At 38.8% G+C, this 12,034-nt stretch overlaps 1 protein-coding gene across 4 annotated transcripts in view; it reads left to right on the top strand.

Moving 5' to 3' along the window:
• The window catches only part of PLAG1 (PLAG1 zinc finger), a 50,368-nt gene that overhangs the window by 22,742 nt on the left and 15,592 nt on the right, over positions 1-12,034 (top strand). For 2 of the 4 annotated variants that reach the window (XM_055286366.2, XM_055286369.2), the window contains exon 2: positions 8,996-9,100. The exons of the other annotated variants lie outside the window; for them this stretch is intronic. The gene's annotated coding sequence lies outside the window, so the exon portion shown is untranslated. The remainder of the gene's footprint in view (positions 1-8,995; positions 9,101-12,034) is intronic. 4 annotated transcript variants of the gene reach the window in all.

The following is a 12,034-nucleotide window of genomic DNA, read 5'->3' on the forward strand; positions in this document are numbered from 1 at the left end:
TTGACATACACTGTGTCCATGCTAAAGGTGACGATAAGGTGGACCTAATATAAGTTTACTTAAAGTTGCATCTAGTGTTTAGAAACATTCTTCAAGGGGTAAACAAGAGTGTAAGAAGAATACACATGTAATAATTTAGAAGCATCAACTATCACAGATTGCTTGTTTTAAGACTAAGAAGTTACTATCTGTTAGAGCAGCCTTCTTTGTGGTGTGAGTCTTAGTTGAGCATTCATTATTTTCCAGCATCAGATCCCTGTCCCCTCCCTCCATCTTCCACGCATACCGAATGGCTCTGCAAGATGGGATTCAGTTCCACACAACCTTTTGCCAAACCTTGCCTTCATTTCAAGAGGACAAGAGAAGGGGATTAATTTGAAAGGCTATGTGAAAGAGGCATCCTGTGTTGTAGAACTCACAGTAGGAAATCTTGGCTCCTATGTACTTCAGTCGAGTAGACTTTTTTCTGACTTGTAGCTATTTTCTCTGATTTTTAGCTATTATAATATTTTCATAGGTGCATTATCATCTTTTACCAGCCAAAGTTAAGCCATAAACAGGGGTCAGTCCATTGCTGGATAGTCAATAATTACATATTACCCAAGTTACTTTTCAATTTAACATGCAAACTGACTGCTGGCTTCCCGTGGATCAGTTTTACTTTAGCTGTGATTTGGGTTTATGTATGACCATGGCCACCATAAAATTTAAGGTATACCCTGCCTATGCCACAGAGATGAGAAGATCAGAAGTATGCTACTTCACCAAATATCACTTTTAATACAAATCTCATTATATATGAGCCTTCTTCTCAGGAAGTATTCCCATTGTTTGTCCTTCAAAGATTCCATTGACTGTGATTCTGTATAAGAGCCTGTGCCCAAAAAAACCAAACCCTTATTTTTTTAAATCCACATCAGGCCAGGGCAGCACTTACTTCTGAGTAACACTCTGAATATAATAGCTTTGCATTTTGAGCCCTCAGAACTATGCTAGAGACTTTACATACATCACTTTAATTCACACACTACTGCAAGGTAAGTATTTTTCCCATCCTACAGAGGAAAATGCTGAAGAGAGACTAAATACATCATTTAGTCTCTCTTCACAGATAGTGAAGGTCAGAGAGGATTCAAGCCTAGTTCTGATTCTTGCCTTCACCTCCCTGCTGCTATTCCCCTGCACTGCTTTAGGCTCTGAATCAGGACAAGGATTCATGTTTTGGGGCCCTCTCCAAGTCAGAGTTTTAAAGTAGCATTGCAAAGGTGATTTTCAGAACTATACTGCCTGAGATAGTGGAAAGACCTACTCTCTGTAACACATCTGTGTATCGCAGTAGGGAAGGAGACCAGGGGAATGGGGGCAAACTCAGGAGTGTGTCATCATGCAGTGTAGGGGCCACCCCAGATCCTGGTGCTGAAGCTTCAAGAAAGAGGAGCCTGGGACTTTGCATTGATGGATTTGAACCCCGTTTTGTTAATTAACTGTCAGCAAACACTGCAAAGGCTTAAGTGAGTTTATAATTTAGGAAGGTCAGGCCAGGCACAGTGGCTTATGCCTGTAATCCCAACACTTTGGGAGGCTGAGGCAGGTGGATTACCTGAGGTCAAGAGTTCGAGACCAGCCTGATGAACATGGTGAAACCCCATCTCTACTAAAAATACAAAATTAGCCAGGCATGGTAGTGCGTGCCTGTAATCCCAGCTACTCAGGAGGCTGAGGCAGGAGAATTGCTTGAATATGGGAGGCGGAGGTTGCAATGAGCTAAGATTGCGCCATTGCACTCCAGCCTGAGCAACAAGAGCGAAACTTGGTCTCAAAATAATGTAATAATAGTAATTTTGGAAGGTCACTTTTTTTTTTTTAGTGGTAACCAGCTGGGCACAGTGGCTCACGCCTATAATCCCAACACTTTAGGAGGCCAAGGCTGGCAGATCGCTTGAGGTCAGGAGTTCAAGACTAGCCTGGGCAACACGGCAAAACCCCGTCTCTACCAAAAATACAAAAAAATAGCTGGGCATGGTGACATGCACCTGCGGTCCTACCTACTCGGGAGGCTGAGGTAGGAGGATCACTTAAGCCCAGGAGGCGGAGGTTGCAGTGAGCCAAGATTGCGCCACTGCACTCCAGCCTGATGACAGAGTGAGATCCCATCTCAAAAAAAAATAAAAATAAATAAAAATGAATAAAATAACCTAATTAGAAACTGAAAGGAGAATGACCACTTAATTGTTTTGGAGAGCAACAAAGGCACACAAAGATTGGTTGCTTTCTGAAGAATCTAAAAATGGCATTGGGTATAGGAGTTGGGGAAGCAAGTTGTATAGGCACCTACACTTAAGATAATTTGTAAATTATACAAATAATTTTTAAAGTTTAAGCCCCTTCTGACATGACACGGACATGGCTCCTTCACCCTTCTTGTCTCTTGCAGAGCTCCAGTCTGCCTCTCTTGCTCCTAGCTCCAAAAACAGTGAATCTCCTGAAGTTACCTAGACCCACCATACAGTTTGTGACTCCCTCTACCTGGAGTACCTGCCCATGCCTGGCTAATACTTGTTCTTTTGTTATCTTGGCCTCTGTGTTACTTCATTTGTTTTATTGAATTCATCAAAGGCAAGCCTATCAATTAGCATGGCACTTCTTTCTTTTAAAGCAGCTGCTAATGAACATTTTTTAAAAGGCTATGCAGAGGCTGAATTGAAACACTTCAGGGGGTACTTCCTTTGGTATTTGATAAATGGAATGTATCCCAGAACTATTTATCATCCATAGGTCTCAGTTCCAGTTAGATGTATTCTTGGAGCCTTTAAATCATGTAGTGTGATACGCCAGCCCATAACGCAACAGGTGAACCGAACTGGCTTCCTCCAAGTTTGACAGCTGAGAATGTGGCTCTAAAACCTGCCTAGACATATATCCTTTTCTAGTAAGGACTGAATGCAACTCACATTTAAGCCAGTATTCCTTTCCTCTTTTTTCCCTCCCTCTGAATGGGAAGGAGAGGTTTTAGTCATTTTGAGTCATTGCACTTAAAGGATTTTAGTTTATCAGTTTGCAGAAAGTTTTATTTTCATACTTCTGTAAATTTATATGATGATGAGTTTCTCATCCTCATTAATTTTGTTTTTTATAATATGAAAACTCTACCATTTTGTTGTTTTTTAACAGTTTTGGGGGGTATAATTGATATTGTACAAACTGCCCATATGTAAAGGGTGCTTACAGTTTTCACATATATATGCATACATCCCTGAAACCATCACCATCGTCAACATAGTGAGCATATCGGTCATTCCTAAAAGTTTGCTCATGCCCTTTTGTGATGGATCCCTCCCTATCCTACCTCCTGTTCCTAGACAACCACTGATCTGCCTCCTGTCCCTTATGGATAAGCTTGCATTTCCTAGACATTTGTATAGATGGAATTGTGCAGTATGTACTCTTTGTTTTGCCCAATTTCTCTCATTCAGCCTACTTATTTTGAGGTTCATCCATGTTAATGTATGTATCAATAGCTTATTCCTTTTTGCTGCTGATTAGTAGCCCGTTATAGGAATATACTACAACTTGTTTATTTGTTTTGGGTTTTTTGTTTTTGTTTTTCTGAGACAGAGTCGCACTCTGTCACCCAGACTGGAGTGCAGTGGCATGATCTTGGCTCACTGCAACCTCCAACTCCCAGGTTCAAGCCTCCCAGGTTCAAGTGATTCTGGTGCCTCAGCCTCCCGAGTAGCTGGGATTACAGGCACCCGCCACCACACCCAGCTAATTTTTGTATTTTCAGTAGTTTCACCATGTTGCCCAGGCTGGTCTCAAACTCCTGACCTCAAATGATCCACTCACCTTGGCCGCTCACTCACCTTGGTCTCCCAGAGTGCTGGGATTACAGACATGAGCTACCGTGCCCAGCTAAAACCTGATTTTATCCATTCACACAAGGATAGACCTTTGGGTTGCATCTAGTTTTGACTATTATAAACAAAGCTACTATAAATATTCATGAACAAGTCTTTGTGAAGACCTATGTTTTCAGATCTCTTGGTAAATAGCTAAATGTGAAATGCTGTGTCATATGGTAGACACATGTTCAACTTTTAAATAAATTGCCAAACTTTTTTAAAACAATTGTACCATTTTTACCATCCTGTCCATGGTAGATAGGAACTCTATTTGTTTCACATTCTCAGCAGCTCTTGATACTGTCCAGCGTTTTTAATTTTGGTCATTCTAATGGGTAGATAGCATTATCTCGCTATGGTATTAATTTGCATTTCCCTAATGATCAGTGATCTTTTCGTGTGCTCCTTTACCATTCATATATTTTCATTGGTGAAATGTCTGATCAGACCTTTTGCTCATTTGTTAATTGAGTTGTTTTTTTATTGTTGAGTTTTGGAAGTTCTTTATATATTCTGGATACAAGTAATTTATCACAGAGATGATGTTCTAATCTTCTAATGGCTTGTCCTTTTTATTCTCTTAACATTGTCTTTTGAGGAGAAGTTTTATGTTTTGATGAAATCTGATTTATCAGTGTGTTTATTTTATGGGTTGTGCTTTTGGTGTTGTGACCAAGGACTTTTTGACTAAATGAATGCCACAGAAATTTTTCTGTTTTCTTCCAGAAGTTTTATAGTTTTAGGTTTTACATTTAGGTTCATGATCTGTTTAGAGTTAAGTTTTCTATATGGTGTGAGATGTGATTCCAATTTCATTTACTTGATGTATAGATATCAAACTTTTCCAGCAGCATTTGTTAAAAAAAATTATTTTTGGTGAAATAATTTTTTCTGATTATAAAGACATTTGTAAAGATTGTAAAGACATGTGAAGATTATAAAGACATTTGTATAATGTAGAAAAGTATAAAGCTTATATCTTCCTAATCTTCTGTTTGTAATTTACCTAGGTACATTTAACAATATTGGGAGAAGGAGAGCTAGTTTTAAGTGCATACTTTTAAAAAATTGGAATCATAGTGTAAATACTTCCTGTATGTCCTGCTTTTTACAATTTTAACATTATAACTTTCCCCATGTAACTTAGTACTCTTTAACTGCTCTTTCCCATAGGATTTAATATTCTTTAACTGCATGGTTTTTAATGGCTGCATAGCTGTTCTATCACATGCATATCACACTTCACTCCTTTTGACATTATCAATTTTTAATCTTAAAATATACTTTAAACATCTTTATACTTAAATATTTTTTATTTTTGCTTAAATTTTTCTAAACGAATTATCAGGTCACCATATATTAACTTTTATATGGCTTTGATTACATAGTTGCACAATATATTCCAGAAAGGTTTCAACAATTTACACTCCCATCGGCAGTAACTAAGCAATTTAATCCTTTATTGCAAGTTTTGTTCGTTTGTTTTTGTAAAACCCTCAAGGATACCCTGGACACTCCTGTGCTTCTCTTAAAGGCAAATATTTTCCCCTAGCCAAGTGCCATTCTCCTTTCTCATTCTTCCCAGACATAGGACCCTTCTACTCAGCACTGGCCAAGGTGAGCAAACTCCATGCATTTCTTGCCTTTGCTACCAAAAAACTTAGCAGGATGAACATACCTCCCTCCTAAGTCTAGTTTGATAAAGAAGCCCCTTTTCTTATCCAGGGCAAAAGCCTCTCCATCTTCTCTAGATCCCATTCTACCCTGATTCTTCCAAGAATGCCCCACTTGCTTCCCCACCTCTTTATCCTCAGCATGGAAGCATTCTCTAGTCTCTCCCTCTGGGATCTTGAGTTTCCCCCTACCTTGTTTTTCTCTTCTCTTTAGGTGCAAAGCTCCTAGAAAGAAAACATCCTCTTGTTGGATGTCATTTCCTTATCACCCAATGAGCTGTCCTTATTTACACATTCTCATTCTCCCTCCCCCGATTATCTCACTCCCTCCCGCCCCACCCAATAACTTCTCTTGCTGAAGTTTGGCGTCCTCATGCCTAAGTGGTGAACCTATGGGCCAGTTCTGTAGCTCTTAGCATTTTTATCTTTATATGGTTTCTGCCACATTTTTCTTCCTTCTCCTTAAAGTTCTATCTCTGCTCTTTCTCCCCTTAAATTACCTGATTTTGCCTCATAGAGGTGATCTTTAGGCTGTATCAGCAATTAACCAGTAACTTGGCTTGAATCTGTTTCTGTAAGAGTTGGCTGTACAATTATCATTGTCTTTCTTCCTCATATCTCTTTTTGTTAATACTATTAGGCACATAAGTGGACTTTCTCCTAGTAAATCTTGTTTTTGCTGGTTTTCATCTCTGCTTTGGATAACTCCAACACATATCTTCTGTGTCTCATTCAAACAAGCACTTCCTTTCCTCCCTCTCCCGTCCTACCTCCCCAAGCATTTGCTGTTCTCAGTGCTTTCGATCCATCTCATAATGAGTACATGAGTGTGAACAGTCCAGCCCATTGGGCACTTTTCTCATCTGAATTCGTACAGTATGTATAAATTACACTGCACGGTAGCCAGAAGGTCATCTTAGAATCTAATCATCTGTGGTTCTAATCTCTGACTTCTTTTTTGGCAGTCATGCCCACCCCTACAACCACACACACACTTTTTTCTTTGTCTTTCTTAATTGTACATTTTTTAAGGCAAAAATCACCAAATATCCATAGTACTCTTTTCCTTTTCTGACCTTCTGTGGTACTTTTTTATACCATATAATATTGTTTTTAAATGTTGATTTGTCACTCTGATACTGCCTTATGGCAGATTTTATTTAACATTTATATTTCTTAACTTGACAAAAGTATATATTCTTTTTTTATATACATACTTTAAGTTCTGGGATACATGTGCAGAACGTGCAAGTTTGTTACATAGGTATACACGTGCCATGGTGATTTGTTGCACCCATCAACCCATCATCTATATTAGGTATTTCTCCTAATGCTATCCCTCCCCTACCCCCACCCCCCACCCAGCGACAGGTCCTGGTGTGTGATGTTCCCCTCCCTGTGTCCATGTGTTCTCATTGTTCAACTCCTACTTATGAGTGAGAACATGTGGTATTTGGTTTTCCATTCTTGTGGTAGTTTGCTAAGAATGATGGTTTCCAGCTTCATCCATGTCTCTGCAAAGGACATGAACTCATCCTTTTTTATGGTGGCATAGTATTCCGTGGTGTATGTGTGCCACATTTTCTTAATCCAGTCTATCATTGATGGACATTTGGGTTGGTTCCAAGTCTTTGCTATTGTGAACAGTGCCACAGTAAACATACGTGTGCATGTGTCTTTATAGTAGAATGATTTATAATCCTTTGGGTATATACCCAGTAATGGGATTGCTGGGTCAAATGGTATTTCTAGTTCTAGATCCTTGAGGAATCACCAAACTGTCTTCCACAATGGTCGAACTAATTTACACTCCCACCAACAGTGTAAAAGCATTCCTATTTCTCCACATCCTCTCCAGCATCTGTTGTTTCCTATTTAATGATTGCCATTCTAACTGGCGTGACATGGTATCTCATTGTGGTTTTGATTTGCATTTCTCTAATGACCAGTGATGATGAGCTTTTTTTCGTATGTTTGTTTGAAATATTTCATATGTTTCAGATGTCTTCCTTTGAGAAGTGTCTGTTTGTATCCTTCGCCCACTTTTTGATTGGGTTTTTTCTTGTAAATTTGTTTAAGTTCCTTGTAGATTCTGGATATTATCCCTTTGTCAGATGGATAGATTGCAAAAATTTTCTCCCGTTCTATAGGTTGCCTGTTCACTCTTTGATAAACCTGACAAAAACAAGCAATGGGGAAAGGATTCCCTATTTAATAAATGGTGTTGGGAAAACTGGCTAGCCATGTGCAGAAAACTGAAACTGGACACCTTCCTTACACCTTATACAAAAATTAACTCAAGATGGATTTAAGACTTAAACGTAAGACCTAAAGCCATAAAAACCCTAGAAGAAAACCTAGGCAATACCATTCAGGACACAGGCATGGGCAAAGACTTCATGACTAAAACACCAGAAGCAATGGCAACAAAAGCCAAAATTGACAAATGGGATCTAATTAAACTAAAGAGCTTCTGCATGACAAAAGGTATATATTCTGCAGCCACAACTAACTTGTGTGCTCCTACGGAACAAGGATCATGTCTGTCTATACCCACAGTAATTCAGATTGGTACCATACATAATAGGTGTTGGTAATGTTTATTCCATCAGTGTCAGATATTCGTCTTAGTAGAGTGGTAACCATGTATAATTGAGCCTTGACCCTCTGTTGTAGGGAAATGAAGCAGGTGATTTTCTGCATAGAACTTGTGGCTTCTTTTTCTCTCTTAGTTAATATCCCTAGAGATCAGTCTTCATAACCTGCACCAACAGACGGATGCAAACATTGAATACTTGAGAATACATTTTGCATTTTCTTTGTATGTCGTTGAGGATGGACGTGACCTGGGAATTTAATTGAAAACAAGCAATAATCACATCATAAAGACTAATTCAAGAGCTCAGAAATTGTCCCTGGCTCTTTATTCTGCCTCTGCTTGAGGGCGCTCAGTGGCTTGCACCCTTCTCTGTGGACAGGTGGCCTGGTCTCTGACTGCGGAAAGCACTCATGGGGCAAGATTTCTCCCATAGCGATTGTTAAGGACAAGATAGACACCACAAAAGGTTTTTTCTGAAAACTGTGTTGCAGAGAAGATAATGGGTGTGTTTAGAACATAAGGAAAATAAGCAGCAGTTTTGAGAAATGACAGTAAACTTGAAATAATTTATCAAAATAAAACTGTGAATAATCCAGATAACTGTGATTCGGGAGGAAATATATAAATCTAGGGATATTAATTTGTGTACTTTACATTTTTCCATGTACTATACGTTTTTAACAGGATTTAAGATACATTTTTCAATAAAGTGCAAAGAATGTGAATAAATGATAATGAATTAAAAGCAGTTTGGTTCATATGCCATTAACCAGATTGGCCTGACTTTTGGAATTTAAAACTAACTCTTCTTTTCTTTTTAGGTTGCCTCTTGGTGCTGCCTTGGCCGTATTTGGCACCCAGAATGCTTCATTCTGTGACGGTCTATTAATAAGGTTGCCTTGCTAGAGTTTGGAGCAGGGCCTCAGGTAGGTGGCTTTTATCATTATATGGCATGACTTTCAAAGTGATTAATTATTCCAGTTCCTAAATACTATAAGATATAATATTAAAAGCTTTGAAAAGCATGCCACATAATAAGCATGCCACTTACGATCTTAGGGTCTATCAGTATGTACTGTGATCAGGACTTCAGTAATAATTATGGTCAAATGGGAGGCTTTAAATACTAGCAAGGAGCAATCTTCCTCTCTCTTTGCACAAAACACATAGCTGCTGTAAAAACTTAATTTGTTCCTGTTCCCCAGATAGCCCACAGATGTACTCTTAAGCTCTTCTTTCTCTAAATCTTGCACAGTGATACACTATCCCATGTTGCCTTTATGTCTTTTTTTTTTTTTTTTTTTTTTTTTTTTTTTTTTTTTTGTCTCCTGGGCGGGATCCTATTACCTATGGGCAGGTGGAGAGGGGGATTAGACTTGCTCACAGGGATGGGGCAGATGCTAGAATAAGGAACTCAGTGCAACAATAGCAATTTGCCAGCATTGTTGGGAAGAGGACACACACAAGCATCTAGATTTCCCAACCTGTAGGCGCAGCTCAGTGTCACAGAATCAAGGTGTAGCAATACTTGGAAATCCAGGCACACGTGGATTTGGTACCAGGTAAGTCTGTCAGTACGACCTTCAAGATAGGGTAGAGGTTGAGAGGCCAGGACCCCCAGCCCTAGGACTGGGAGACTGGAAAAAAACCAATGGTGCTGTGACAGATACCAGGGGATGGGCTCCTGAACTCTTCACTGATGGCAGATGGGGGAAGGGAGGCCTTGGGCAGGGTTTCACAAGATACATGAACAGAGCTTAACAATCAAATCAAAGATACACAAATTAATCAGGCTAAAATTTTCTATAAGAACAACGTTCTATGGGTTTAAGCATCAACACTGTTAGCATTAAAATCTTAGCTATCTGTATGCTATAGATATTTTAGCTATCTGTATACTATAAAAATTTCAGCTATCTGTATACTATAAAAATCTTTAGTGTTAGGGGTTATGGATTTTTTTTCTTTTTCTACTTTACTGTAGTTTTTAAACTTGTTTTCAATGAAGTTGTTTTTTAGTAGCTAGAAAAAGGAAGAATGACTAGTTTTTACTTAGCCAAACTAAATTTATGCAGGTTTTCTCCTTTTTTATTGTCCTATGTCTGTAGTCAGTTGAAAATTTTCTCTGGTATTTTAAACATGATCCTCACATTTTATTTTCACATGAAGGATACCCTCTTTTAAAGATTTTGAATTTTACTTTGTTCCTTTTTCCTTCCCATAGAACTTCACTGGCTATTTCTAAATGATAAATCATGATCAATACAGGTTCCATGTGCTTAAGGAGCTATGGAACAGGACATTTAGAGCAGAAGTGTTCTAAACATCCAGGCTGGCTGAGTGTTACCCAGGTTTGTATCCGTGCTTGGCGGGCTCTGGGTAGCACATGCCTGAGGCTCCCTGGCTTTTGAGGTCTGCCGAAGCAGGTGACGCCTCTCCTGGGGACACAGAAGCAGTACGGACTCCCAGGTGGTGGTGGTGCTTTCCCTAAGTTCCTACCTCTCTGCCAAAACAAACTAACCATGTATTTCTCTGGGGCTTGTCTTCTGAGCTTGCTTTATAATCAATTTGAAATTTCAGGAGACCTGAAACATATTTACCTGCTAGCTTTGATTCCTGAAATTTCCTTAAAGGGACCACAGTTCTGTTCAGCAAATGTCTATCAAATGTCTGCTACATGCTAGGGTGCTGAGCAGGTGCTAGGGATACGAGGATGAATAATAGCATCCCTGCAGATGAATTTACTCTCGCTGGGGGAGAGACATGTCAGACAGGTCATTTCAAGAAGAGCTTTCCAGTCCATATTAAGAGTGAAAGGTTCAGAGAGATAAGGTTTTCAAGGTCATTCTTGATCAAATAGAATTGGTCAAGGAATATAGATAACAAATCTCTTCTAATTGTTCCAGCCAAGAGAGTACCTGGGGTCCTCTGGAGGCAGAGGAGAGCGCGGCTACCCTTGACATGACAGTTTTGCCTAGAACTGATCCTGTTTACCCTTAACTATGTGGGAATAAATAGAAATGATTGTTTCTAGAAGTGATTTTATCCTGGACATCCACATGAGCATAACTTAGGGAGGACAGATGGATGGTATGTGCAGACCTGAACCAGGCCATGAATTCTGTTTTCATTACATTTTTTAGTGCTACTCAAGCATCAGCACATACACAACATTTATGCCATAGCACAAGCCTGTCTTTAAAGTACACTTTACTTTGAGATGGCTTAAAACTAATTTCTGCTTGAGCTTTTATAGATAAGTAAAGCTTATATTTATAGCTAAGTAAAACTTTACTTTCTTTAGCACTTTTCTTATAAAGTGTCTGATGTCTGCCTTTTTGTTTGAATTTATAGACAGATTCAGTATGGGTGCTTGACAGTTCAGATATGAAATCTGGATTATTCTGTATTTGCGATTTTAATAGCATTAGGCAATTTGCTATACATGAATGGAGCCATGTTCTCCAGATGTTTAGGGTTCTTCATTGTGAACATTTTTATAGTTGGTGTCAAACATTTTTGTTGTACCCCCAGAAACTTAAGCAGTTACTGGTAATAAGATCAATAACTTACCACAATTTGGGATACATGCAGTTTTCAGATTGAGCTGACCTGTGGGCTACCTACTTTGTAATCAGACCCAGATCACCAATATTTTGGGACTGTTTTATAGAAAAAAAAAAAGCACGGGAAATTATCTAAAAATAGAGTATTGATTAAGCAATCTTACTTTGCATTCAGATATAATTGTCCTTCTTTGCTCTCTGAGGCATCATTGCTTCCCTTTTGCACAATTTCTTTTTCATTTCCTCTTTGAAAATACTAATAGCCCTATGTGAAGAAAATGAAAATATCTCAGT

The sequence above is a fragment of the Symphalangus syndactylus genome, chromosome 7, assembly GCF_028878055.3.
Source record: "Symphalangus syndactylus isolate Jambi chromosome 7, NHGRI_mSymSyn1-v2.1_pri, whole genome shotgun sequence".
Lineage (NCBI taxonomy): Eukaryota > Metazoa > Chordata > Mammalia > Primates > Hylobatidae > Symphalangus > Symphalangus syndactylus.